Source organism: Neofelis nebulosa, chromosome 11 (assembly GCF_028018385.1).
Source record: "Neofelis nebulosa isolate mNeoNeb1 chromosome 11, mNeoNeb1.pri, whole genome shotgun sequence".
Lineage (NCBI taxonomy): Eukaryota > Metazoa > Chordata > Mammalia > Carnivora > Felidae > Neofelis > Neofelis nebulosa.
In genome coordinates this window covers 21,387,605-21,415,376 of record NC_080792.1, presented here as the reverse complement: position 1 = coordinate 21,415,376, position 27,772 = coordinate 21,387,605, and the positions used below count along the sequence as shown (strand labels likewise).

The following is a 27,772-nucleotide window of genomic DNA, read 5'->3' as shown; positions in this document are numbered from 1 at the left end:
ATAGTGACCTTACCCCCCAACCAATGAGAGCTTGTTATAAATAATCACAATGTGATCCTCAAGGTTGATAATAGCCTTTAAACTGCACGGCATACTCTCAAGGGATTTGGGTCAGGGAAAAAAAAAAAAAAGCCTGGAAACATAGCATTTTCAATTAAACTACATACTGGCAAAAGTTGGTAAAGAGGAATAAAATGGATGTGGGTTTTCTTTGTTTTCGTATCTTTTTCTTCTTCTTTTGATCTTTTACAAATAACTATGCAAGGGACTTCAAGCTACTTAAATTGAACTCTGAGCCTGCAAAAAAATACATTTATGCTCATGTTTCTGAAGAGAATTCTCTAAAACAATAACTGGCATGTAGGAAAATACATGCTGACAGGTGTTCCAAAGACAACTTTTATTTTTGTTTTGTTCTTTCCTCCAGGGCGACTTTGGGAGCCATCATTTCTCTTGAAAGACTTCTCCCCCTGAGGTGTTCCACATATATGCTATAATAATAAAATGAAACAGACGCAATTTGAAATGTATGTAAGAGAGAAGGTGGACAGAAGAGATGTTATAGGGTCTCGTGGCATTGGCCTGAGTGATGGGGAGACTTTCCACTGAAATGCCCTAGTCCTCTGAGTTCATGTTATGTCCAGAGGAAGAGGAACTACCCACCTAAGTATCTCTCCTAGACCTGGTTTGTGGGCCCACCCAGCAAGCGGGTTAACTAATAATAAAAATGACTTTGTAAAACTCATTCATTAGGCCCTGACACAGCTCCAAGAAAGGCAGGTCCTGCCTTACCAACATACATCTCCCATGTGTTTGCTTTTTAACTCAGTTACTTGCTACTAGGATCTCATTTTCCCATTAAAAAAAAAAAAAAAAAAAAAAAAAAAAAAAAACCCAGGGGCAACCGGGTGGCTCAGTCAGTTAAGCATCCGACTTTGGCTCAGGTCATGATCTCACATCTTGTGGGTTCGAGATCCGCATCAGGCTCCCTGTTGACAGCTCAGAGCCTGCAGCCTACTTTGGATTCTGTGTCTCCCTCTCTCTGCCCCTCCCCTACTTACACTCTGTCTCTTTCTCTCTCTCTCAAAAATAAATGAACATTAAAAAAAAATTTTTTTAATTCTTAAAAAAAAAAAAAAACCAGTGCAGTGGGGGAGCGTGGGTGGCTCAGTAGGTTTAGCCTCCAACTCTTGTTTTTGGCTCAGATACTGATCTCATGGTTTCATGAGTTAGAGCACAGAGCTTGCTTGGGATTCTCCCTCTCCCTCTCTCTCTGCCCCGCCCCCACTCGGACTGTCTCTCTCTCTCTCTCTCTCTCTCTCTCTCAAATAAATAAACTTTAAAAACCTGCAGTGTTCATAATAATAATCATTGTAATTATAACTAGTATCTGTTAAATACTTTATTTGTGCCCATCACTGTCCTAACTGATAAAGTAGATAAATGTAAATTCTAAGAAGGCAAAGTTTTTTTTTTTTTAATATTTATTTATTTCTGAAAGGGAGAACAAGCTGGGGGGTGGGGGGAGCAGGGACAGAGGATCCAAAGAAGATCACTGTGCTGACACCAGAAAGCCCGATGCAGGGCTTGAACTCACAAACTGTGAGATCATGACCTGAACCCAAGGGGGACGCTTAACCCACTGAGTCACCTAGGCGCCCCAAAGAAGGCAAATATTTTTGTCAACTTGGGGTTCACTGCTTTATCTCTGCCACTTTAAATAGTTTGTGAAAAGTAAGACATAGAAAGGTCTTTTGTCCAAGATCAAACAGGTGAGAAGAGGCAAAGCCCAGATGTTGTAAAATGAATCTACAATACATATGTAATGGCTCATAATGTTATTCACTTTGGCAACTTGCTACCAGTTATTTCTACATGCTGTGTTTTTCAGAACATCGTTTTTAATAATACTTGGTTTTTTCTAATTTAAGAGTCCTTGTCACTGAAAATTTTCTAAATTCTCAAGGTATAACAGAAGATTAAAAAATTGTATCCCACTAATTGACAGATAATCACTGTTAACATTTTGGAGTGTTTTAAGATCTAGGATAAATTTCTATGAATGTAATTACTAGATGAAAGGATATGACCTAAAAAATATGCAGTCTGGGTTTGGAATTGATATGACAGAGCATTCTACCCACATAAAAGGAGCAGGGGTAACCCTGGCCTGTGATGATGGAGAAGGTGTGTCATTGCCAATAATTTGCTAAATGCACATTAGTTACACTATTATAACAAGATGTTATAATTATATGACAACGTAATGTTACAATATTATAATATGTTCTGTCTTATATAAGTAAAGTTACTCTCCTTGTAGTTGGAATTCACTCTTTCAACAACCATTCATGTGTAGAATCCATTTTTTTAAGATTATTTATAATGGGAAAACTTTATTAACAAATTTAAATACCATGGAAATGCTTTTCCAAGCTCTTGCTTAAAAGGACTGGAAAGATCTGATACATCTGCTGACGCTAGAGGCCACCCTCCTGACTCCAGACCCAATATTCTTCCCACTGTGTTCCTTTATTTTTGTAGAGGATCCATTAGTACACTTGGGAATGGGGCCCAGTTACATTTTGATGGGTTTCAAAGAAGTCAAAAATAAGGACTAGAGCTTTGAGATGACAGAGTGACCAGAAAACATGGCAAAGGCCTGGGAAAGGCCAGGGCAATGAGGAAAGCAGGACAGAGAAGGGAGAAGGATGTTGCTCTAAGTGCCGACTGCCCTAAGCAGAGTCCTGACGATGCACGGCCAATGAGTAGGAAGCTAAGGGCAACTTTCAAAGGCAGAGATTAACGCCCATCCAAAATGTTCAACCTTCCATGACCCGCCTAACCAAGAGGAACTAAAATTGGATGGCCACATAACTGTGTTCAAGTTACAGGGAAGTTGAATCATTACAGAGAGAGGCACTGAAATAAAGGCAACGCATGGGAATGCTCAACACCAGATGGCCTGGGACAGAATCAGACCAGTGGCCTCTCATTTTCTTTATTTTTCACCACTACCAGGAAAGCAATTCGAGCATATGCTTCCAATATAGGTACTTTAGTTATAACACATGCACATGCGTCACCGTAGTCTTAGATTACAAATACTATAAACCATATGCAAAAAAATAGAGGTTTTTAACGAGATGAAATTAATTGAAAAATAAACGTTAATGTTCTTTTCCCACCCATCCATGGATCATCACACATCCTGGACTAACTGCACTCTCCTATTTGGTAAGTTGACTAAGGCAGTCCACGCTTTTAACGATGGTGCCTTCTTTCTGATTCAACCCATCTTTGCTCATGACAGCACCTGAAGTTTATTTTTTTTCCTGTTCACAATCTAATCTAGATTTTTCTTCACACAATAGTCAACAAAAGACAGAATACTCAATATGCTCATTTTGAGTAATAATACTCGATAAAAGACAGATGATACTCACTATTGCTCATTTTAAGTCATGTTACTCAAAATGCTATGCAGGGTGTCACATCACAATCTCATTTCATGCCATTCCCAAAAGCCAGAAGAGATTGAGAAACTCTCCTTTTACAAATCAAATGAATAAGTAATCAGCTGCAGATATTAATAGACAATTCAAAAAGAAATAGAAATAGTCCATCAAATCATGAGAATAGCTGAAACAATCCTGATAAAGAACAAAGTTGAAAGACTCATGTTTTCCAACTTCAAAACTTACTACAAAGCTACAATAATCAAGACAGTAGGGGCTCCTGGCTGACTCGGTCTATACAGTGTGCGACTCTTATTCATGGGGTCATGAGTTTGAGCCCTACGTTGGGTGTAGAGATTACTTAAACAAACAAAAAAAAAGACAATATGGTACTGGCATACATATAAATGGAATAGGATTGAGTGTCCAGAAATAAACCCATATACTTATAGTCCACTAACTTTCAACAAGGGTGCTGAGAAAACTCAGTGAGGAAAAAATACTCTTTCCAATAAATAGTGCTGAGATGACTGGATATTCACACCTCAAAGAATGAAGTCATACCCCTCCCTCACACCACATATGAAAATTAACTCAAACTGGATCAGTCTTTTTATTATTATTATTTGAGAGAGAGAAAGAGAGAGAATATCTTAAGGAGACTCCATGCTCAGTGTGGAGCCCAGTGCAGGCTCAACATGACCCTGGGATCATGACCTAAGCTGAAATCAAGAGTCAGACACTCAACCAACTGAGCCACCCACGTGCCCCAAACTGGATCAGTCTTAAATGTAAGAACTAAAACTATAGAACTCTTAGAAATCATGAAAAGATATTTAAAATCACTAATAATCAAAAAATAAAAATTCTAATAATCAGAAACTGTTTCACCCCCCTAATTGATGAAAGATATTCTGAAGACCAGTATAGGCTAAGTTTGGAGGAAAAAGTACCCTGATGTACTTTGATGATTATGTCAATTAGCACCTTCTGGAAAGAAGTTTGGTAATATGAATCAATGTTAGAATGCACATACAGTATGACTCAGTAATTCCACTCAAAGGAAATTATCCTTTAAGAAATCTGATAAGGATACACAGTTGTATGTTCAAAAATGCTCTTCTAAGCATTGCAAAGAAGAGCAGAAAACTGGAAGTATAAATATATAAATTTATATAAATATATAATAAATGTCCATCAGGGTTTGGTAAAAACATACACAATGAAATAATAAGCAGCCATTAAAATTGTTGATAGGTACATGTATTTTATTGACATGGAAAGACAGGGACAATTTATTATTAAGGTATAAAAGAAAGTAGGCATCCCCTAGGTTGGATGGGGAATACAGAAAAGGGAAATTAACACCCAAAAAGAATACCGATTGTGCTTAAAGCTAAATTTTGTGCTCCTCTCCACTTTTTCATAGGTCAGACCTGGCTGTATACTTCCTTCCACACGCTAAAATTTGATGTTTCTCTTATAAACATTTCCATGAAGTACATCATGCATTCCAAACAGCTTCCTGACCAGAAACAACTTGGACATTGGAAATGACAATTACAGACTAATTTAACAATTCTGGATGGGCTGACAGATATTGAGAGACCTGTACGCATCATTAGACAGCACCCTTCAATTGCTCTAGCCAAGGCAAGAGTTTCCAATCTTTGCATAATTACGATTGATAACCCTGAGTTACTGGATAATCCCCAAAATTTCTAAATCCTCTTATGAAAAAGAAACAATAACAGCCAACATTCACAACTAATTAGTGGTAATCCTTTGTAATATAAAACTTATGGAATCCTTCCATATTCACTCTTAGTTAGAACCCTCTAGAGAAAGGACCTGTCTGACCCACGGCCGTATTTATTCCTCCCAACAAGTTCTCTGGGGACAGGCATCTGTCAACACAACTTGAAACCAACCCACCCAAAATGGAGCAAAAGTCAATAGCTTTGCTTCCCATTTCCTTCAAGAGAATGCTTACAGCATTAAAGATGAGAAATCAACTGTTTTATCACTTGTCAACTGCTTGAGCCATATTTCATAACAATTGTAGTCACACCTCTAATAGCCACAAAAAAAAGTCCCTAGACACACTACCTCATGCAGAAGTCCACAGGATCAAGCAGCTGATAAAGCCCCAGAGTGAGAAAATGCTGAGGACCCAGTCACGCCTCAAAAACTTCCCTTCCCTCCCAGGTCTCAGGCTACAGCACACATCCCATAAACTATCCACGCATCACCAAGCCAAAAGGAGATTGACATTCCAGGAAATCAGTCAAGTGTATATTCAGTTTCACTTCTGAAATGCTCAGCGAAATATGGCTGTTAGTCCTTAAAATTAAAAACAACAACAGCAAACAGGCTTGGGTAAAGTAAATGATTCCAACAAGTGTCACGTCTCCAAGTGTTAGCTATTTCCCAAGGAGGAAGAAAGGGACTATTTGCCATGTAATTCCAAGAATCACTAATGAAGAAACTTTAACTTTCTATTCTGTCCCATTCATGAGAAATCTCGTGCTTCTTGCATATTGCTAATGCTGGCTCAATTATCTTCAAAGATTTAACCCCATTATATTTTCTCTTTTTCTGTATTCTGTCCTTCCACATTCTTGTCCCCAACTCCATTTTTGAAAGCCTGTGGGATATTGGGTATGGTTTTTTGTTGTTGTTGTTGTTGTTGTTGTTGTTGTTTATTTATTTTTGAGATGGGGGTAGGAGGGGCAAAGAGAGGGGGAGGGAGAATCGCAAGCAGGCTCCACACTCTCAGTGTGGAGCCTGACATAGGGTTCAACTCACCAACGAGGCGCCCCTTTTAAAGAGGGTCACTACTTAGCTGCTGCAATTAGGAGAGGGAGGTATTTAATGTCACAGGGGAAGTACCTGGGTGGCCACTGGGGACCCATTTTCATCTCTCACTCTGATCAAAAAGTTATTTTTCCTGGGGTGCCCTCCTGGTGGCTCAGTCAGTTAAGCTTCCAACTCTTGGTTTCGGCTCAGGTCATGATCTCACAGTTCATGAGTTTGAGCCCCGCATCAGACTCTGTGCTGACAGTGTGAAGCCTGCTTGCAATTCTCTCTTTCTCCTTTTCTCTACCCCTACCCCGCTGTCGCTGCCTCTGTCTCTCTGAAAATAAATAAATAAGTTTTTTTTAATATTTATTTATTTTTGAGAGAGAGACAAAGACAGAGACAGAGCATGAGTAGGGGAGGGACAGAAAGAGGGAGCCACAGAATCCAAAGCAGGTTCCAGGCTGCGAGCTGTCAGCACAGAACCTGACACAGGGCTCAAACACAAGAACCATGAGATCATGACCCGAGTCAAAGTTGGATGCTTAGCCAACTGAGCCACCCAGGCACCCCAAGTAAATAAACAAAAAAAAAGGAAGTTATTTTTCCTGTCAACAGTGGGAAATCATCATCTTCCCCCAAGCACTAAAGGGTAGATCACGGAAAACATAAGGCCAGATGGCCAAAGCCTTGAGAACAATTGCAATAGAGGATGATAAAGCTACAGGAATAAACAATTATTATCCCATTCTTGGGATAGTAACAGTAATCAAAAAATGACAGTTTTGCTGGAAGTAATAGGCTTCATGATGAATATAGTAGGTAAACACTATAAGTAAAATAATTCTTTGCCTCTTCTTAAAAACAAAAACTTAGTATTTTCAGCCAACTAAGGCCGTGATAGAAGCAAGTGAAATCTTGGGATACACCAATATGGAAAACTAACACTATAAAAAAAATACTTCAGATGATAGGCACGATTTATGTAATGGTAGAAGAGATGTCCACACTAGACAGGAACAGGGCTCCTTCTGTTCACACCCACTCATTTCCTTAAGAGGAAGAATTATGCTAGAACCCTATTATGACACTTTTAATTTGTTGTACATAATTTAAGTGTACAGAATACGTGTGTAGCTTTCATCCCAAAGTATGAGTTCCATCATGATGAATTAATATATCTTCACAAATTTCTGAGTTAAAGACCACCTCCAGAGAGGAAGAAGATATCTGAATATGGCAGACCCAAACAACCACAGCAGGCAGGATTCAAGCGCCTGGCTGGGAAGGCACCAATTATGTAAAGAATGGTACCCTGGAATATCACCTACCTCCTAATATGTCACCTTAGCAGGTTTCTGATGTGTCTGGGAGTCCTCTTTGCATTTTGTTTGGTACTTAGATGACAAAGATGTGATTCTTCTAAGCAATCCTTAAAAAAAAAAAAAAAAAAAGGACTCATTTTCTGTAAGTTTTTTCTGCTTATATTAACAAGAAAGGTTTCCAGCAGAGTTCTTTGTAGTGACCTAAGAAATTACTCGGTTCACAACCAGGATTAGCCACTGAGATGAACAGCCTGAGATGTAACAAGATAGTCGAAACTTTTCAATGAAATAGGCATAGTTTTCCCCCTCCCCCTCTCCCTTTTCTTTTCCTCCTCCTCCTCCTCCCCCCCCCCCTGCTGTTTCTGCTTCTTGTTGTCTTTTAGTGTTTCCAATGCTTCATAGTTATTATTATTCAAATATAGCCACAATTTCTAAGCCAAATACTAATTTTTATTATCTGCTATTTTGGATGAACCATGTTACTGCTGCCTTTCTGAAAAGAGATAACCAATCAGCGTTTCCCCCACTTTTTGCAGACGCTTTGCTCAGATGTCAAATTCTTGCTCTTGCTAAAGGTATCAGTAATTATGCAGATCATTAAATCTTTCACCTAACGAGCTTTTGTGAAATACTATTATGTGCTAGGCACTGGAGGCATAAGGATGAAAAAAGCAAAACCCCTGCCCTCCAAAAACTCCTAGAGGAAAAATCAAAGACACAGACTGCAGTGTAGAAACATAAGTACCACAACAGAGATAGGAACAAAAGCCACAAGAACACGAAGGACTTGCCGTTTTGGGTGGTTTTTCCAATGTGGTTTACCAGTTGTCGATAATATTTTGGGGCCATATTTCTATGAGAAATATTTCTATGACATTGCTCAGTGTTTTGCAGGAATGTATCCACTTTCCCTCGTCAGGGTTTTACTGCCAGAGAGGATTTTACAGGCTCAAATCAAGCATAATACCACCATTACTATTCATCAGGCTAAAGGGTCATTTGTCTTGGATTCATCTTTAGGTGTCTTCTCTGCTAATTCAAGCTCAAAGTGGAGTCTTTGGCTTGTGGGATGTGAAGCAATTGAGTTATATATGAGTTGGTAGATGAATAAAAAGAAGTCATTCTACATTGTAGACTTACAGAAATTATAATGAAATGGGAAAAAGAAATGAGGAGGGTGGTCAAGAGCTCCTTCAGAAATTTATTAATAACATGCCCAAAACCACTATCTGTGCAATCATGTCTCCATTTATGCATTATATGCCATCTCAAAAATTGGACAATGAATCAACATTTGAGTCAAATTCTATTTCAAATGTATCTCGCGGCAATTTAAAGGACTAATTTAGTAAATTTCCTTGTAAAGCAGAAACTGTTTTACAATGTGAATAATCACTCCCTGATTTTATGTCTTGTAAGCTGAAGTTTTGTCAAAGTTTGCTTAATACAAGGCAAACTGCACCTTATAATTTATGTGAAAAGAAGTAGTATAGGGTCACCTGGGTGGCTCAGTCGGTTAAGCGTCCCACTTTGGCTCAGGTCATGATCTCATGGTCTGTGGGCTTGAGCCCTGCATCAGGCTCTGTGCTGACAGCTCGCAGCCTGGAGCCTGCTTCAGATTCTGTGTCTCCCTCTCTCCTTGCCCCTCCCCTGCTTGTGCTCTACCTCTCTCTCTCTCAAAAATAAATAAACATCAAAAAAAAACTGTTTAAAGAAGAAGAAGGATAAAGGAAATGGCAGTACGCTGGCAGACATTATGTCCAGATGCATTCTAGTCACTAGGTTCATGAGATCAGTTGTTCTGCTTTTGGATAACTTGCACTGGGTAGACCAGTATCCCAGCAAATAGGCAGAATAAGAAAGGGGAGGCTCTGCTCTAAAACACCCTGGTTAAAACAGAGAGAGAGAGAGAGAAAGATCTAAGCACTTCTCGAAGTTTAATGCACACATGAGTCACCTGGATTTTTTTTTTTTAATGCCATTCTGATTCAGGAGATCTGGGGTAAAGCACAGAAGTTCTGCATTTCTAACAAGTTCCCGGGTGAGGTCAGGGCTGCTGGTCCGCGGACCACATTCACCTAGCGAGAATCTAAGCTAAGTTCCTAAAATAAATGATTAGAAGCATATCTTGTACTATGCAGTTTATCAGCAACTTGAACATCCAGGCACAATGTCTTTGAGGTGTTCAAACGATATCAGTAAGGGGAAAAGCCTGAGGGAAAAAGGAAACTCCCCAAGACAGTATTTCCTGTTCCTCACATCTCCTTCCATTGGGGCACTCCCATCCAGTCTCACTTTCGCTTGGGGAAGGATGGCGGAGGGGTTCTGTGTGGCACAAGGAGTCAGCTACCCTAACATTTCAGATTGTTTGTATTTCCTAACAGCAATGAAAAGGCGGGACATCCTGGAGATGGTCAAAGTTTTTAGCTCTGATTTCAGGCAATATTGTTCCACTGAACCACCCTGTGTGCTCACTCTCAACAAAATTAGTGTGATGCCTTTACTCTGGCTCTCTTCGTCTCTTGAGATGTCCTGAGATATATAAAGGTTTTCCTTTGAACTAAGGCAAAGGGAGTACATAAGCCCCAGAACACCTCTGGGCTCTGAGCACTGTATCAACTTTGAAACTGTGAGACAATAGTTCAATATTTTTAGAAGCACCTATTTACTGAAAAATTATAGATAGGACATTGCACCAATTTGTTAAAAGCCATGGCCCACATAAAGGTATATAAAGAACTTCTTATCAGAGCCTCAGAAAACCAAAATTTCTATACTATGGTTTTCTCAACAGCCAAACAGAAATCCATAATACGATGGACCTCGCATCGCTATTATAAGGTCTCCATTTCTATGTGGTTTAGAAAACTCCCTAAAGCCACAAATCAGCCATAACATTCACCAGGATTTAATTTCCTGTTCAGTAGAAGCAAATTGGCAAAAAGGACACTCAAAAATCAAAATAGTGCCACCTAGAATTTGCAGACAGCTCTTCTTTGAGCTGAAAAAAAGTCTTGAAATAGAAATACATCAGTATATCAGAACTGTTGTTTCAAAGATACATCAGACAAAAGCAAGATAGGACAGCAACGATTCTTGCAAAATGGCATGCCGTGCCAATTAATTCTACATTCATTTCTTCTTAAAATCACCAATGTGATGTATGTCTTATGCTTCAAAGGAAATCCAGCATAACATGAAACAATTTCTATTGCTAACTACCTTTTCCATGTCCATAAAACCACTATTAGTGAATGTATAAACCACTATAAAATATGCATATTCACTTAGGATAGATATCAATATTATATTTATTAATACACCCTGTAGATGCTTATAAATATTAAAGATATACAGAGAAGGATCAGGAACATAATTTTTATGTCACCTTTATTACTAACACAGTCCTTATTGTCGAATGTAACCTGTGTTTTAATAGATACGACATATCTGCCCTCTGGTGGAAAGATGGAATTAGTATTTCAGGCCTTACTCTTCTGCTTCCATTACCAGAAATTGGCCTGCAACTAGAGGAATATCTTTACTGAAGTAGCAGAAGAGCATGATCCCAACCTGGCGATGTTGAAAGGACACACCTGGGGATGTCTTTCAGAGCAGATGAATCAGTTCTGCAGAGACAGTGGCATGAGAAATGGAGAAGCCCTGGGCAAGAGGTCACCCTGTGGGAAGATGACAGGCCCCTATACTGGGTGCCATGACCAAGGTATCCTTCACTCAGACCGTCCTCTGGCCTGAGGAGCTCAAATTTTATGTCAGGGTTTTATAAAGCCAAGAGCCACTTATAAAACCGAAAGATCCATTTTCATTTGTATTTTAAGAAGCAGAAGGTAGCACTGCCTCGGTACCAAGAGGGTGTGACACAAGGCTGGGGAAAGGATGTCGCCTCACTTTGTATGTCAACACAGCATGGCACTGCCACACGAAGGGAGCCGGGCATCACATGGCTTCAGCAGTAGCAGAGCTTTAGCACAAGGCCTGTTTTGGGGTCAGCACAACTCTGGGGGCACTGGCAGATGGAACTAACAGCGTCCCCAACAGCCTCGGCAGAAAATGTCAGGACATACTGTCAAAGAAAAGGGACGTGAGAATGCTTTCCTTGCAGGGTCTGAAAGCGTTCTTTTTATGAGCAACTTGAGATAGTCTTGGAAGACCCTAGAAAAAAATGGCTGTTGAAGATCCTGAAATTGGAGACCAGGAAAGAGCCAGAAGAAAGAGTATCTTTTTAAGCTCAAGTGGACGTGATCCGATAAGGCATGTCACATCCGCACACAATCAGGAACCTTTAGACAATGTCATAGAATTATGCCATGTAAATATTGGTGTTGTTAAAACAGCAACAGTCCTGGGGCGCCTGGGTGGCGCAGTCGGTTAAGCGTCCGACTTCAGCCAGGTCACGATCTCGCGGTCCGTGAGTTCGAGCCCCGCGTCAGGCTCTGGGCTGATGGTCAGGCTCTGGGCTGATGGCTCGGAGCCTGGAGCCTGTTTCCGATTCTGTGTCTCCCTCTCTCTCTGCCCCTCCCCCGTTCATGCTCTGTCTCTCTCTGTCCCAAAAATAAATAAAAAATGTTGGAAAAAAAAAAAAAAAAAAAAAACAGCAACAGTCCTGATGAATGAAGACAGATCAAGAGCCAAGGAAACAGAAGAATACTGGAGAAACTATTGTGATTAAGAATGGAACAGCCCAGACTCCACGGAGATTAAACCCTAGATGATCTTCAGTGATCTAAATGTCAAATATACAAGGAACCTGCCAGCATCTCAGTGCATTTCACTCCTCCCGCTGCTGGAATTCACATGTCATGAGTATATTTCAATAGGGCTCTTCCTTCAGGTATCTGATCTCTCCCTTCTCCAAACTCTTCATCACCATTCCTGTGACACTTGTTCCGTAAATTTTCACCCGCAAATCTTTCCATGTCTCTTTTAGGTGCCATTTCCTCCACAGGGCCTGGCACTGAGTAAGAGACCAATAAGTTCTAAACAAACTATTTTTATGAGTGAAAGGTTTTTCTAAAGCAGAGAGGGCAAAACTTTTGAAAAACTCACAGAAATCAGACTTGGCCTTCACTTCTCCTGCCGTTTCCATTTTTTCCTTCAGAGTGAATACGACATCGGGAATATCCCAGGAATGGGACACATCAAAATCCCAGGATGCCGAAATTCTCACCCATAATTCCTGCATTATCCACCTTTTCTAAAATAAGCATAAATTCCACTTATGACATCAAAATCGAAAAGCAATGGGACGCCTGGGTGGCTCAGTTGGTTAAGTGTCCCACTCTTGATTCGGCCCAGCTCATCCAGCTCCATGCTGACAGCAGAGATTCTCTGACAGCTTGGGATTCTCTCTCTGCCCTCCCCCTGCTACCTCACTCGCTTGCTCTCTCTCTCTCTCAATAAATAAATCAACTTCATTTTTTTTTTAAAGAGCAAAAATATTTCAAATTTTCCCACCTTAATTATATTTCCCCAAACCACGTCCATCTACTTTTTTAGGACCACCACCCTCCCAGTCACCCAGTGTCAACGCCTCGAATTTTCCTGGTTTCTTCCTGTCCCCATTCCTCGCCTTCCAAATGCAAACGGTCTCCAATTTCATTTGGGTTTTGCCCCATCATCACACTGACATGTCTGTTCGGTCCTCCACACAAATTGTTAGAAGTGCCACGGCCACATTCGTGCTCACTCCCTTTTCCTCACTGAACATTTCCTCCCACCTCCTCTCACCCCCCACATCCTCCTCATCTTCTGAGGCCTGCATCAAGGCGCCCCTCTTCAGGGACTCTCTCTGTGAACCCCCAACTTCACAGTGATGACTTTCTCTTCTGAAACTAGGACATCTGTGGCCCCTGTGACACATCTAACAGTCTTCATTAGTGTGACTGTCGGTCCGGGTTTCCGTGCAACTGTCCTGGTTCACCCTTATGTTCCTGATGAAATACCTAATAGCATCCCTTTTCCCAGTCAAAAACATCCCAGTCTGAATGATAAAATGAGATCACCCTACTTCTCAAACCCACCTTTGCAAAAATGTCCTTAGCAGATCGTAAACATCTCAGTGATGAGAACTTTATCACATTCTTCTGTACCCATCTGCACACATCGCACATTTGCCCACAGGAGCATCTCAAATAGCATTTCAAGATCAACTGCTCTTATTATCTTTGACAATGGGCTACATATGCTTACCTTGCTTATAAACAGGCTACCCAACAGATAATTCTATGGGGAATTACCTATCCTACTCCCCACCACCCTCCCCTACACACACACAGGGTCTGGCCAGAGTACTCCTCCAAACTCCTTCCAGGAACACCCATCTTTTATCCTGCTCTTCATTCCAGGCAGGGGGGCCAGGAGCAAGGTTCCCTTGTGCCTTGTAGAGCCCAGAACTGCAGGTAAGTGCTCTGATGAGGGACTGTTTTTTTGTTTGTTTGTTTTAACATTTATTCATTTTTGAGAGAGAGAGAGAGAGAGAGAGAGAGCGCGCAGGGGACGGGCAGAGAGACAGGGAGACACAGAATTGGAAGCAGGCTCCAGGCTCCGAGCTGTCAGCACAGAGCCCAAAGCAGGGCTTGAACTCACAAACCACGAGATCATGACCTGAGCCGAAGTCGGACGCTTAACCAACTGAGCCACCCAGGTGTCCCATGACCAGGGGCTGTTCTGACATAAAATTGTAACAGTTTGTCATCAATGATAACTCATTTCTTCTTTTAGAACATCCACCACCTCCTTCATTCACAAAAGAATTAATGAGCATTTGCTATGTCCCAAATACTATGCAAGGTGCTATGGACTCAAAACGCAAGCAGACAGCCCTTCCCTGTAAGAACTTAGAATTTGGTGACAAAGAAAGGCACCCAAATGGGACACTGCATAACTCATGCTATTAAGAAGTGGATCACGTGCTAGAAGAACACACAGCACAGAGTGCCTGTTTCTGATTGGTCTACCTGCGTGAGTTGGGGAAGGTTTCACAGAAGTGACATTTGAGCTGAGTGAGTGACCAAATAGGAAGAAAAGGTACACCCAGAAGATAATTGCAAGAGACATGCCCTAGAAACAGGACCTAATTAAGTGTGCGGTAAGCAGGACAGGCAAGGGAGCTGGATGTGGAGGGGGAAAGGACAGTAAATATGGCTGGAGACACAGACTGGAGCCAGTCAGAGCATCAGATAACATGTTGGGAGTTTGGGGCTTTATCTCATGGACAAAGAGAAACCAGCAAAGGTTTAGGAAGCTGGAGAATGGTGTGGCTAGATTTATGCTTTGGAAAGCGTGTCCTTGCAGAGAGCTCCAAAATTCACATGCACGAGGTTATGGACCGCTTTCCTGTAAGGACAGTCTGGATCCCAAAGCTACGTTTGCAGAGTATATTTATCATTTATACTTAGTGCAGAGTAAACATATCATTTATACATCCAGAGGATGACTGGATATGAGTAGTTTAATGGAGATTATGAAGAAGTCAAAGTCTTCTCCACCAAATAAGTATTCATTCTACTCATGTGGTACACTTCATACCCGCTCTCTATTACTGACTGGATGTTGAGGGGAAAGAAATGGTGATGCAAAAGGTAGGGGGCAGGAGATTGCCAGAAAGAAAGAAAAGCTTCTAGCTTGGGCTATAGTGACGCCACTTACAAAGTTAGAGAACATAGGAGATCCAGATTTGGGGAGGTATAATGATGAGCTTGGTTTGGAACATGCTACATGAGAAGTGTGGGTAGGAGTTCCAGATGACGGACTCTAACAGGTTATAGACCTATCAGTGTTAGAAATCAGGGAAAGATTTGTTCTGGAGCTAAAGATTAGGGTGTTTTCAGCATATAGCACTCATCGGAACTGTGGGAAAGAGGATGGATATCAAAATGAAATTCTTCTCATTGTAGGAGAGGCATAATTAAGGCAAGCCGGACAGGAAGACATCCATCGTGTCAACGTTGATCCGTTGGCAGTGTCTGCTTGGAGCCACCGAGGAAGATTCTAGGGCCACATCTGGGGTGTCAGGATGGACTCACGAGGTTGTTAGTGCAGGAAGAGAAGGTCTAGATATAGCATCTAGACCATCGCAGATTTAGGACGTTGTGAGACACATCAGTGCAAAAGAAGAGCAAGAAAGCACATCAAAAGGAAATGTTCAACAGGGGCAAGTACCTCAGGAGAACAGATAGAATCAAGGGCTGGACAAGGGAGGTGGAATTTGGACTGTCTCCGTGATGTAGAAGGTGGAGGAATAAACGGGAGGAGTTGAAATTACCTCAGTGAGAAGAAACTGAACCTCAAGAAATCCCCAGTCTTTCTTTACACTCCTGCAATGTCTGCCCAGGCTTCTCAACCAACATTCTCCACCCCCACGCACCATTTCAGGGAGCGTTGTGCCTTTTCTCACCCTCTCCTCCCCACCACACACACACACACCCACACACACCGTGCCCTAAAGCTTAACTATCCTTGGATGACATGATGAAAGAAATTGGGACTTTTTGGATTGGAAAGACAAAGACCAAAAGGACACATGTATCCAGAAGGACACACACATGTGCGCTCTTTCATTAACAAAGTAAATAAACAGGGGTGCCTGGGTGGCTCAGTCAGTTGGGCGCCGGACTTCGGCTCAGGTCATGATCTCGTGGTCCGTGAGTTCGAGCCCCGCGTCGGGCTCTGTGCTGGCAGCTCAGAGCCTGGAGCCTGCTTGGGATTCTGTGTCTTCCCCTCTCTCTCTCTCCTCAAAAATAAATAAACATTAAAAAAATTTTAAATAAAAAAGAAAGTAAATACATAAAAGGGAGGGAAAGGGAGGTGAAAGAGCAGCCGGCCTCTGCCCACCTGGGATGACGCTTTGAAAGGACAGCGGGAGGGGGCAACCCTCTAGGTTCCAGTGGAACAGGTTGAAATGCCACCACGGTGAAGACAGTCCTAAATTTCAGATTAGATCTGCCTTTGATTGCAAATGTTTAAACTTAGGTTAAAGGAAAATGGCCATCAAGGGGATTCTTCTGGAGCCCGGCTCGGCAGGAAGTAACAGGACTGTTCCCTCATGGGAATGAGAAAGGGACGAAAGGGACGAAAGGGACGGAGCTGGGATTGAAACCTCTCTCAGTTCCTCCTCCAGCCGAGCGTTAGCCATTTTTTACGCTGCACTGACCCCTAGAGGCTCTCCCTTTCGTTCAGAATGTGCTAGGCGCTTGGCCCAGGGGAAGATAAATAAGTAAAATAAGGGGAAATGTTGCTTTGTCTTCTTAAAATCAAAAGCGATGTGGAGAGCAGGGGGAAAGAGAAAAACAGGATCTCACTGCCAAGTGCCATCAATTAAAATCGCCTTAATAGTAGCAAACTTCATCAGCGAGCTTCTCATGCCTCAAACTCTGGCCGTTAAACCGGCTGCGGTATTAGACAGATTGGAAACAAGCGCTTGCATTTTAAACGTGCATCTTTGATTTCCTGCCCCATGTGGCAGCTGGGACCCTAGGCCAGCTGCCAACCAGTCTAGTCCCCTCCCAGGACGGGGAGGCGGCGGGAAGTTGAGTTCCTGCTTGGAGGACCCCCGCGGCCTGGATTGCTGAACTGCTAGCATTGCTTCTCACTCCGCTTCCTTTCTATCTGAAAGAGGAAGTGGAGTCACGCTCAGTAACCACCAGAGCTGTCATGGGGACCCAGGCTGCATCACTACCCCAGGGTGGGGGAAAACCGTGGTGTGTCAAGCTCTCCCAAGAGTCTTAAGCACACACTTCTGGCGACTGAAATTTTGATTTTAACCGTGCAGACCACCCAGGGATCTGTCCCCGTACAGAGGGAGAAGAAAGGAAATCAAACACACAGAACAGTGGGGAAGCGGAGATTCCCAGCCTGCAAGTCTGACGGTGGGGGACACGGTTGATTCTGAGGGTATGTTCTAAGGTTGCAGTAAGGGATCAATTGAGAGCAGACAGTCCAAGTCGATCAGTCCAAAAGGGGCTGGGATATGTGCTCTAAAATTCAGATGATCCACAGTTTGGGTCAGGAAACCTATAAAGTGTCACAAATAGGGACAGAGGAGAAATGTGAGGGACTTTGGAAACAATAGCTCTAAAACAATGGTTCAATCCCTCTCTAAAACACAGTATAAAAACTTTTTATCCTTGAAGCACTTCAGATCTACCTAAGGGGACCTGCCTTTCCAGGACTTCTGTGATTTTATTTCTTTTTGAAAGTTTACTTATTGATTTCAAAAGAGACAGAGCCAGCGTTGAGTGGATAAGAGGCAGAGAAAAAGCGAGATAGATAATACCAAGCAGGCTCCATGCTGTCGGCACAGAGCCTGATGTGGGGCTCGAACCCACGAAACCATGAGATCATGACCTGAACCAAAACCAAGACTCAGACCATCAACCGACTGAGTCACCGGGTGCCCCTAGACATCTGTGGTTTTAAAGTGGTTTTGTTTGCACCTGGCCATACATCTGGGCTCAGGGCCACCTGATTGGAACTGAACTGTGCCCCCAATGGGAATGCCAGCTGCCCTGGAGAAATGGCTGGGGTAAGTGGGAGAAGTAACACTGTGTCCAATTCCCTGATTGTCTTGGTCTGAGCATGTAAGAGTTCAGATGAGACTCCCAATCAATATTTCTCTGGGCAGTAACAGTCTCACCCACAAGACAGCTACCCCAAAGCTCCTTTCCTCAGTGGCGATAATCAGTAACACCTCAAACAAAACCAGCCTCTCTAGGGCACGCACCTGAGAAGAGGCGGAATTTATTGAAAAGTGGTGAGCTGAGAAATATAATCTCAGCTAAATCTCTTTATCCCTGTGAACTCTGGAAGAAGGATTTTAAGCCTGTATATACATAGGTAGGGTTTTTTTCCCTTTTAAAAAAGGAAAGGGGAGAATGAGGTGGGGGGAGGCATGATTTCTAATTTAGACACTTGATTTGATACCAAAAATAAAAACATGCAATGTGGTTAAACAACCCATGTCCTGTGGCTAACCCAGTTGCCAGCTTCATGAAAATTACAGTTGTGCCTTCAACACTGTCCCAGACACTATCCATTTGGCATTTCAGGCTGTCTTTACTACTGATGATTCAGTAACTGATTGGGCAGTGATCTGATTTGACAGGTGAGTTGGCTGAAATAATTGGGTTGACAATTTCCACAGATCAGGAAGGCCTCAAGCATCTTTCACCCATTAGGAGCTCATGCAATGGATTCAAGAGCATCATAATTATTCACAAAAGTTTCCAGCTTCCCACTGCAGTTGTCACTCAGAAAGTATGCCAGAAGTGAAGCAAAAGAAATACCTAAATACACAACCGTTTATCACATGTACCACCTTACAATTGGCAACCTTTAGTCTGAGGCTTCCGCTTTCATTTACAAGGAATCCTGACCCAGTCTGTCCTAATGCACACAGGACTACCTTGTACCTTCAGATGGATCTCCTTTTCCCCACAAATATCTGCGTTTCAAAAAATTATCAGAGCAAACACTGCTACCAAGTTGAGTCTTCATAGTAACATCTATAATCTATGAAAAAGTGGGCGAACACAAATCTGCCCAAATGACACAAAGATGTGATTTATACTTTCTTTTTCACTTTCATTTTGTTCATTAAGCACATTTTGTCCAAGGGAATGAGACCTGGCTTACTGTCCCATGGGGTTGGAAGGTAGAAGAAAGTAGAAATAAGGCAGCCAAGTACGGGCGTAAAAGCAGGTACCGCCAGCTAACTCCCTTTTCCAACTCAACCCAAGACCTCGACTTCTCGTTTCATTGAGTCTTTCAGCCTGGAAATGATAGAAGGTTCTTTTTCTTTCTCGACCTCGGGAGTTTTCTGGGTGAAATTCGAAATCGGGCCCATAGGTAGAGGACAAGGGGGGACCGCAGTCAGGTCACGCCAGATCGGGAGGTAGTAGTCTTGAAAAGCACGAGAACTTAGGAACGAGGTGGGTCTTGGGAGCCCCAAGACCAGCGGATCCTGCACCGCCTCTTAGAACCGTAAAAGTTTACACGGAGGCCTCACCTGGGTTCTGTGACCAAGTACCGCATTCAGACCGTCTCAGCAACACCTTACCTTCTCAAGTCTGCATCCTGGAAATGACTGCTCTTGGAATGTACGCCCCAAGGATAAGGGCAAGGGGAGGAGCCTCCCATTGCCCGGGTCCAGCTGGAGGGTCAACCGGAGGTTACGCACTCTCAGTGACCTTCTCCAACAGTTTCATTTAAGGAAGGTCAATGACAACACTATTGTTCCTCCAAAGCCTACAGAAGAGTAAAACTTCTGTTGAGAATGTCTTCCTTTTCCCTCAAAATGCTGGGTCCATATAGAACCATTATGATGTGGTAGAAGCCTGGTAGGGTTTTAAAGATTACTATTTCTATTGTTAAAGTGATAACCGATCGGTATTCAATTTAGGAGCAATTACCACTGCCCAGGCGTCAGAGTCAAACAATTTAACTTAAATGAGGTATTAGTAGTTGCTTGAATGTGTGATTGCTTTGAAATTCCTTCCAAGTAGTTTTGGGGGAATGAGGATTCCCCCAAAGGGTTGTGAGGATAATTAATTCTCCCGGATGCAAATACCAAGACTCGGAAACCTCTTCTGTAAGAAGATGAGAAAGGAGAGTTAGTTGGCAGTAGTAGCTAGTCCTCTTAAACCAGGCTCTGCCAGGGGCTCATTTTACAATCTTAAGTTACTTTGTGCATCTGTGTTTCCTCATCTGTAATGACTACCTTCCTTGTAGAGTCCCCGGGAGGATTAACTGAGTTCGTATGTGTGGAACACTTCAGAGCGGTACGTTCTTTTTTTTCCTTTTTTTTTTTTTTAATGTTTGTTTATTATTGAGAGACAGAGACAGAGCATGAGCATGGGAGGGGCAGAGAGAGGGGGAGACACGGAATCTGAAGAGGCTCCAGGCTCCGAGCTGTCAGCACAGAGCCCGACGCGGGGCTCGAACGCACTGACCGGGAGATCATGACGTGATCTGAAGTCGGATGCTTAACCGACTGAGCCACCCAGGCACCCCAGAGTGGCATATTCTAAGGACTGTGCAAGGCTATCTATGTGTGTGCTGAATACAAACACCGTGATGAAGACCGCTTGTTATTTATGAGGAAAATATTCTGAGATGAACAACACCATTTACATCAGCCATTCGATCCTAACATTTTTTTTGCACTACAAACCCTTCAAGGGTCTGATGGAAGCATACTCATGATGCATGACAGTAAGCTTTGGCGTTCAATTTCAGCATGTTTCTGGGCCCAAAGGAGTCCATGGGCTCTAGGTAAGAAGCCTTGTGGGGTTCCTGGGTGGCTTGGTCAGTTAAGCGTCCAACTTCAGCCTAGGTCATGATCTCACGGTCCGTGGGTTTGAGCCCCGTGTCGGGCTCTGCGCTGACAGCTCTGAGCCTGGAGCCTGCTTGGGATTCTGTGTCTCCCTCTCTCTCTGCCCCTCCCCCACTCGTGCTCTCTCTGTCTCTCTCTCTCTCTCAAAAATAAATAAACATTTTAAAAATTTTTTAAAAAAGAAGAAGATATTTAGCCTCAGACATATACAGAGGGAAGAGGAGAGGCCCCAAGAGGAATCAGACCTGCTAGCCACTCCATCTTGGACTTCCAGCCTCCACAACTGTGGGAAATTAAACTGTTGCCCAAGCCCCCCCTCCAGGCGGTGGCCCTTGGCTCTGGCGGCCCTGGCAAACCAACACACAGGGTGGTAGAAACCGTGAGAACAACGGACCAAGCTCCACCAGAGCTGAAAGGGTTGCAAAAAAAAAAAGAGGAAGGACACTTATTTCTTTACACTTTGATGTGTGGATATCGCAAAGAAGTGAAGAAAAACAGTCACAATCCTGAATTCTGCTGAGCCTTATTTCAAAGTACCACCTCTTTTGAAATTCTTCAACTGTCACCGCGTGAGACACGATGAGCGCGTCCAAATGAGGCGGCAATAAATACAAAGCTTTCAGATCCAGATGAATTGAATTAGAATGGAAAGAGCGAGAAAGACTTAAGAGGCAAGTGCTTACACGCAGAACAACGACACAGATGCAGGTGGGGCTGCGGCAGGGCCGGGAGAGGGGGGTGGAGGGCTGTGGCTGTCCCCTGTCAAAAACAGCAGTCAGCTTTGTCCGGAGAGCAGAGACTACATCTCCCTGGACAATTCTTACGCCGTCGCCTTTCGCAATCGAGGGTAACGGCTGGGGCTGCTTCTGCGGGCGGCTAGGACATGAATGTTAACACCAAACGCTGGTTCTGGGAAAATAGCAGCCCCGTTCTGTGAGCCACCCCTGCTTGTTTTTCTGTCTCTTAGAACAGGTCCTGAAATGCGGCGCTGCACGCTGCGGTAACGACTGATGAGAGGGAAGAGGAAAAAGCAGAGGGGTGAGGCGGGGGCAAGGCAGCCTCGCCGTGCAACGAGTTCCCTTCCCGAGCCTCGGCAAGAATCACATCCCAGCTCTGGGAAAGAATCAGGACAGGATTCCCAGTGTATGGGAAACAGAACCTCGGAAGGCTTGTTTTAGAAACTCAGCGCTGACTTTCAACACCTGCTTCGTGGAGCACTTTTCGTCTTGAGTATTTCCGTGGACGTTGATGAAGGAGCCGGCAATGCTTGTCTTAAATTTTTGTGAATAAAAGCAATTCAGAAACGTGCCTGCATACATTTTTTATTCTATTTTTAGGAAGAACGCGGCATCCAGGAAATATATTACATTGATGACTTATTCCCAAGGGTACAGAAAGTGTCCCATTTACCCTGCCTGGGTCATTACCTCAGCCTGGCCCATCCGAACCAGAGCTATCTTGAAGGTAATGAGGTTGCCTCTCCAACCAAAGGCTAGGAAAAGGGAAGCATTAAAGAAATAAAGCATGCCATTTAAGCGAAGATGCGACATGCTGAAGAAGCAATATTTTCTAAAATAGCTAAATGTGGTTTCTTTCAACATGAGACTAGTGCCCCTATTTCCCTTTAGACTTTGACGCAAGCTTTTTCTTTACATTTTTCTTTATCATTCGGTTTGTGTATATATATATATATATATATATATTTCTATTATAAGACGTATTCTCTTTCCTTTCTTGTTCTTTTCTCCTTCCCGGTTCCTCTGCTTCCCTCAGACTCCCCACGTTCCACTTGTTAGAGGTCATGTTACTTCTCTCAGTTCTGGGGTTTTCACCAGAATGTTGTCGAAAAGGTTGCTCTCTCATGCTCTGGAATCGCGGTGGTCCTTCAGGCTGTGCTTTCCGTGAATGTTCTTTTTGTCCATACAGGCCACTCTCTCATGTTCTGGAATCGCGGTGGTCCTTCAGGCTGTGCTTTCCGTGAATGTTCTTTTTGTCCATACGGCCACAAGGGAGATGGTGAAGATGGCGGCCTGCATGCACTTTGGAGCCTGGGTTCTGCCCTGGCTCTGATGTCCACCTGCTGAGTGGCCTTGCTGAGGGGGCTCTAGGATTCAGTTTTCTCATCTGCAAAATGGGGATAGTAGTATCTCTCTTGCAGGGGTATTGTGAGTCTAGAATGTAATGAGGTATATGTCTGGCATTATTGTCTATTAAAGAAATTCCTTTTTTTAATTCTTTTATGTTCATTTATTTTTGAGAGAGAGACAGCACAAGTGGGGGAGGGGTAGAGAGAGAGGGAGACACAGAATCCCAAGCAGGCTCCAGGCTCAGAGCTGTCAGCACAGACCCCGACACGGGGCTCGAACTCACGAACCATGAGATCATGACCTGAACCGAAGTCGGACGCTCAACCCACTGAGCCACCCAGGCGCCCCTGGCATTGTTGTTTATAAGGAGCTATCCTCTGGAGGTTCTCCAACTCAGTAAGAACTGCTATGCTTCCTCATGGAAATAAGCATGGATTGTAGTAGGAAACAAAGGAACACCTATCCTGGAAGTGTTTGATCTGTGTCCCTTCTCCCTGCACTAGCAGGAAGTTAAGACAGAGAGGGGCCTCTACCCGGTCACTGCAGAGATCAAATCCCTTTTCTCATGTGACACTTTAATGAAGTGACCACATGAGTGACCCTGGGTTTATGCCCATGGGTCCTTTCCTCTTGTCATCTGTATGTTTACACACAGATCTGATCGTAGTTGGATCGTTTGAAGGCACAACCGTGGGGCAAACTGTTTGCTATTTACTAGGTTTGCTAGTCCACCCTGCTGATTTTCTTTTTCTTTTTTAAGTTTATTTATTTTGACAGAGAGAGAAACAGCGAGCAGGGGAGGGGCAGAGAGAGGGAGAGAGATGATCCCAGGCAAGCTCCACACTGTCAGCACAGAGCCCGACGTGGGCTTGAACTCACTGTGCTGACCTGAGCCAAAACCAAGAGTCGGATGCTTAACCGAATGAGCCACCCAGGTGCACCAGCCTGCTGATTTTCTATTCTTTAACATCACCATAAAAGACAAAGTCAGATGTCTGCATTTTTTTTTCTTCAGGAACTAACCAAAATCTGTCACCAATACCATCCAACAAAACAAAGTAATTAGCCACCAAGGAAGGAAAGAAATTGAAAACTGAAATGTACAACACAGAAGATGCTACAATAACATAAGTTCCCCATTTTGGAACATAAGTTCCAAAGCAACACTGACCAAGTCTACCTGGGAAGTCTGCCTCTTCACAAAGCTTCAGAGGAAGGCTCATGCACTGATGAAAGAAAGAAAGAAAGAAAGAAAGAAAGAAAGAAAGAAAGAAAGAAAGAAAGAAAGAAGAGAGAGAGAGAGAGAGAGAGAGAGAGAGAGAGAGAGAGAGAAAGAAAGAAAGAAAGAAAGAAAGAAAGAAAGAAAGAAAGAAAGAAAGAAAGAAAGAAAGAGAAAGAAAGAAAGAAAGAAAGAAAGAAAGAAAGAAAGAAAGAAAGAAAGAGAAAGAAAGAAAGAAAGAAAGAAAGAAAGAAAGAAAGAAAGAAAGAAAGAAAGAAAGAAAGAAAGAAAGAAAAGGAAAAAAAAGAAAAAAGAAAGGCAACACACCCTTTTCCAGACAGATCAGCTGGATCTATTCTGTACCTCAGCAGTATGGTGATGTTACAGGCAGAGAACTCTCCTATCCATATTTATTTAATGCTAGGATAGCCAAAGAAATTCTGATCCCTAAGGATGAAATAGCTTAGTGTCTTTCATGAAAGATAAGAAAAAGATCATTCAAAATGCTTGATAAAGAGATATTGGAGCACCTGGGTGGCTCAGTCAGGCCTTCAACTCTCCATTTCGGCTCAGGTCAGGATCTCACGGCTCATGAGTTGGAGCCCCATGTTGGGCTCCGTGCTGACAGCAGGGAGACTGCTTGGGACCCTGTCTGTTCCTCTCTCTCTGCCCCTCCCCATTCACGTGTGCACTCTCTTTCTCAAAGTAAGTAAATAAACTTAAAAAAAAAAAAAGAGAGATGTTAAAATGAATATCAGGATTAAGTTATGAATCCATAAGAACAAGAATAAGATTGGGGTGTCTGGGTAGCTCAGTTGGTTCAGTGTCCAACTTTGGCTCAGGTCATGATCTCACAGTGAGTTCAAGCCCTGCGTGGGGCTCTGTGCTGACAGCTCAGAGCCTGGAGCTTGCTTTGGATTCTCTGTCTCCCTCCCTCTCTGCCCCTCCCCCCTCCCACTCGTGCTCTCTCAAAAATAAACATGAAAAAAAAATTTTTTAAGAAGATCATTAAGATTACATGATAGCATTTTCCTCTTCCACAAAGATTGTGATTATCATGCAAACAGCATTTCCACATTACATTGGATTAGGCCAGAGGACAAAGATGATGTCTAACTCCTGTGTTGCATTTGGAGACTAGTTGGTATTTTCATTATCGTACCCAGCACAACCCTGAGCATATATTAAGGTGAATGAATGCAACTCTCTGAAGCAAAATACAGAAAGATTAAAAACAGAGCAATTGCCTCATATGTGTGTCTGACTTATCTTGAATTTAGAACTTCACTAAGCACAGAATGTGAGACTACCCTTTTGTTTAATCCTCTCAACAATAAACAAATCCTTTAAGATGTGTTAAGACCGTCAAGTTTTGGTATTGAAACAGTGGGGTAATACCCCTTGACAGATGAATAGGTAACAATGGATAAACAAACATCCATAGCAATAATTGAGTGGCCCTCCAGTACATGACTTATACCAATCCCACAAAGCCATATACTATAGGATTCCATCCATACAACATTCTGGAAAGACAAACACTACAGAGAATGGAAAACAGATTGGTGGCTGACAAGGGTTTATGGTAGGGAAGGGGAGTCATAACCAAGGGGGTAGCATAAGGGAATTTGGGAGGGTGGTAGTGACAGAACTTTCCCCTGTATAGAACTATTCATCTGTCAATACTCATAGGCCTATACTTCAAAAAGACTGAATTTTAGTGCATATGATTTTAAAAATAAATATTTTTTTAAAAGTCCCAGAATGGTATGGAATCATTCAGGCATGAAGGAGCACTTTAAAATTTTCTACCTATCCCACCCCATTCGCCTCTGGTGAGTGACATTTACCTGACGGGCAAAATAAAATACTCAGATATCTCCATAAAGCCTTTTTTTAAAAAGTCTCTCTTGGGGCACCTGGGTGGCTTAGTCGGTTGAGCGTCTGACTTCGGCTCAGGTCATGATCTCAAGGTTCGTGAGTTCAAGCCCCGCGTCCCCACGTCGGGCTCTGTGCGGGCAACTTGGAGCCTGGAGCCTGCTTTGGATTCTGTGTCTCCCTCTCTCTCTCTGCCCCTCCCCAGCTTGTACTCTGTCTCTTCCTCTCTCAAAAATAAATAAACATTAAAAAAATTTTTTTAGGGGCGCCTGGGTGGCGCAGTCGGTTAAGCGTCCGACTTCAGCCAGGTCACGATCTCGCGGTCCGTGAGTTCGAGCCCCGCGTCAGGCTCTGGGCTGATGGCTCGGAGCCTGGAGCCTGTTTCCGATTCTGTGTCTCCCTCTCTCTCTGCCCCTCCCCCGTTCATGCTCTGTCTCTCTCTGTCCCAAAAATAAATAAAAAACGTTGAAAAAAATTTAAAAAAAAAAAAAAAAAAAAAAAAATTTTTATACAAAAAAAAGGCTCTCTCTTCACACCAAGGTTTTGGCACCATGGACATCGGGGGTGCTGTTCCATGCATTGTAGGATTTGAAGAAGCATCCCTGTCCTCTACTCACTTGATGTCAACAGCAAGTGCACCCTCTTCCTTCTTTGTGAGAACCAAACATGGCTCAACACTGCCACATGTCCCAGTAGAGGGAGCGGGGGAGGCGGGCAAAATTACCCCAGACTGAGAACCACCGATTTCGACTCATGTTTAGAATTACTTTATAGAATTGTATATGCCGAACTATGATAAGAGATTTAGAGTTTTTGAGGATAATTTTGACTATATATGTTTTCACCTTCTTTAATGACTTTCAAACCTCAGGCCCCCCCCAGATATGATAACTCTATTGTAGAAATAATGTGTGTCAAGACTCCTGTTCTCCTGTCCTATAGACTCAGGAGCTGGTTTATCCCTTTCACTAGAGTCATAAGCTTAGAACCAAAAATGTTCTATTATGATGTAGATAAAAGGGTGGATTTTTTAAAGGTCTAAAAAGTATTAAAGGTAGGAAAGACCTAGGACTTTGTAATTGCTGCAATAATTATTATTGCTAAAGTTTAATGGAGATGATTGCTTTTCCTTTCCAGGAGGTAAAATGTTGGCAAGATTACTCAGTCTGTGGCCTTGTTGTTTATTCTTATACCATATTTTTGCTCCAGATTAAGAAAAAAGGAAGCAATTATTTCTCAATTATCTTATACAGTTCATGAAGAAAGAGCAGCAGAGAGATTCTCTTGTTTATCTTATGGGATGAATGCAAAGAAATATTCCTGTGTAGTAGGAAGAGGAGAGTTGAAAAATGAGGCTGGGGGCACCTGGGGGGCTCAGTCGGTTAAGCGTCCGACTCTTGATTTCAGCTCAGGTCATGATCTCAGTTTCATGGTTTCGAGCCCCACATAGCGGGCTCTGTACTGGCAGTGCAGAGCCTGCTTGGGATTCTCTCTCTGCCCCTCCCAACTCACACAGTCTCCGTCTCTCTCAAAATAAATAAACTTAAAAAAAAAAAGAAAAAGAAGGCTTTAGTGGAATGGCATTATATGCTAATTGCCCTTTAAGTATGATCATTCTAGAATGCCTGAATATTAACCTGATTATCAACCAAACT

The 27,772-nt window shown here is 42.8% G+C and overlaps 1 long non-coding RNA gene across 1 annotated transcript in view; it reads right to left on the bottom strand.

Moving 5' to 3' along the window:
- The window catches only part of LOC131490059 (uncharacterized), a 407,583-nt gene extending 387,751 nt beyond the window's left edge, over window positions 1–19,832 (bottom strand). Inside the window, exon 1 of the long non-coding RNA XR_009250929.1 lies at window positions 19,608–19,832. This is a non-coding gene — a long non-coding RNA (uncharacterized LOC131490059). The remainder of the gene's footprint in view (window positions 1–19,607) is intronic.
- Window positions 19,833–27,772: the final 7,940 nt, after the last annotated feature.